The sequence below is a fragment of the Belonocnema kinseyi genome, chromosome 3 (assembly GCF_010883055.1).
Source record: "Belonocnema kinseyi isolate 2016_QV_RU_SX_M_011 chromosome 3, B_treatae_v1, whole genome shotgun sequence".
Lineage (NCBI taxonomy): Eukaryota > Metazoa > Arthropoda > Insecta > Hymenoptera > Cynipidae > Belonocnema > Belonocnema kinseyi.
Genome location: NC_046659.1, coordinates 40,319,266 through 40,321,266, shown reverse-complemented (window position 1 = coordinate 40,321,266; position 2,001 = coordinate 40,319,266). Strand labels below are relative to the sequence as shown.

General features: G+C 37.3%; 1 protein-coding gene and 1 pseudogene across 5 annotated transcripts in view; one reads left to right on the top strand and one right to left on the bottom strand.

Annotated features, from left to right (window-relative positions):
- LOC117170306 (carbonic anhydrase-related protein 10) overlaps positions 1-2,001 on the top strand; it is a 395,033-nt gene that overhangs the window by 232,616 nt on the left and 160,416 nt on the right. The window lies entirely within an intron of this gene.
- On the bottom strand, positions 771-889 carry LOC117170429 (annotated as a pseudogene).

Here is a 2,001-nt window from a genome sequence, read left to right as displayed (position 1 = left end):
TTTTGGTCTTATGATCAGCCGTTGGTTTTGTTTTACGGTTCACATCGGCCAAAGCTCTCGCTGCATTATACACACAATAATTGATAGCCCAGAGGTCGGATTTACCGGAAAAATGTCCACGAAGCTCGTCATCCATTTCAGCGAGATCTTCAGGCTTGAGAGATACCTTGGTGTTGATGTTTCTCCGGGTCGTAAAGCATCGCTCTTCATCTATTGGATGCCTGCCCGCGGTTGGTCTTAGTGTCGCCTCGCTTTCTTTGTTGCCGGCTTATTCTAGCTGTGGTAGAGTAGGTGTTCCGCTTACATAGCCCCTTTTACGGAGTAGTTCAGCATGGTTTCACAGCCGTTGCTGTGAAAAGTGCGATAGCTCCGGGTGTTTCTCGCACCACAGAGCATTCAGCCGTGCCATGTAACCCCGTTCACGGGCCACACTCGCATCGTAGCATTCTAGCAAGTCGCGATTCAGTCGCTCCGTCCACCCAAAGGTCACGAGATCCCGCCGATCCATCACATTGAATCCATTTTCATTGTCTCCCCCAGCTCTAGGTTGGTCGACATTGTTGGCCGACCCATTGTCGGGAGCCGCTTGGGGGTTAATTCCTTCGGGACCACCCCTGGACAATTTTCCGCGACTGCCTATTTATTTTTGTAACCATATTCAGCAGAAACCCTTGGTACAGGGACCCTCTATCCGCAACCCGAGGACGCGTTCGGTGGCTTTTTCATAAGCCCTTCGGTTTGATTCTAGAGGAATCAAAACCGAACCGAAGTGACAACAGCACCCGGTATTCCCAAGCGGTCACCCATCCAAGTGCTAAGCGCGCCCAACGCTACTTAACTTCAGTGATCAGACGAGAACTGGTGTGTTCAGCGTGGTATGGCCGTTGCCTGGCGATCCTGCCATATATATATATATATATATATATATTGAAAGTCAAGAAAATTTCAGTTCCAAATGTGCAGAATTGGAGAAATATAAAATGTAGATCCAGGAAAAGAATAAAAAAAGACCAAAAAGACCAATTTTCAAGAAATATTCATATCCGAATCACAGCAAAACACAGGTATTTTCGATAAAACAGTTGAATTTTCAACAATATAGATAGATTTTCACTTGAGAAGAAAATGTCAAGCAACTAAAACAGATCAGTTTTTAATCAGACATTTTTACCCCCAATTAAAAAATTGAATTTTCCTCCGAATAAAAAGAATATTTAAACGAGTAGGATGAATGTTGACAGAATTGTCGAATTTTGAAGAAAATTATTCAGTTTTGAGCCAGGTAGTATAATTTTTTTTAAACAATAATTTAAGAAAATTAAACACCAAACAAAATTTCTATAATAAAAATGTTTGATTATTGTATTTTTAACAAATAAATAATATTGATCACAAAACTGTTTTCTCAATTTCTGCAATTCGGGAATTTTCTAGTTTGTATATTTGATCATTAGACAGCATGCGGCCTGGATTATTATTATTCGGGAATTTTCAAATTCGATAATATTGTAAACTGTCCAGAATAACGTTTTTATAAAAATATAATTATAATTCCCAATGATAGGGAAATTGTTCTTTCGGTTTTTAGATGTTAAGACGATAGTTCCAAGCCAGATTACGTTTCGCATTGGCAAAAGATATTATAGGAACAGAATTTCACTGACACATTCGTAAAAAATATCATGTTCCCTAAAGTATATTTTAAAATAAACTTTAAATTATTATAATTGATACAGCTTATTTATTTTGAATTTATTTTTAATTGAAAATGGGTTATAAAGTTTTAATCGCGAGTTTCCATTTGCTTAACTTCTAAGACTTTCCAATTGAAACAGTTTAATTTTTAACGTTAAAATTGGAATATTCTTCAGTTTTAAACAAATTTCCAATCGTGTTGTCAAATCAATTATGATTCACTTGTGAATCCTTGGTGTCCACTTCAATTAAAAAAAGAATCATACTTTATATTCACAGTTGATAAACTAAAAACGATTTCTATCT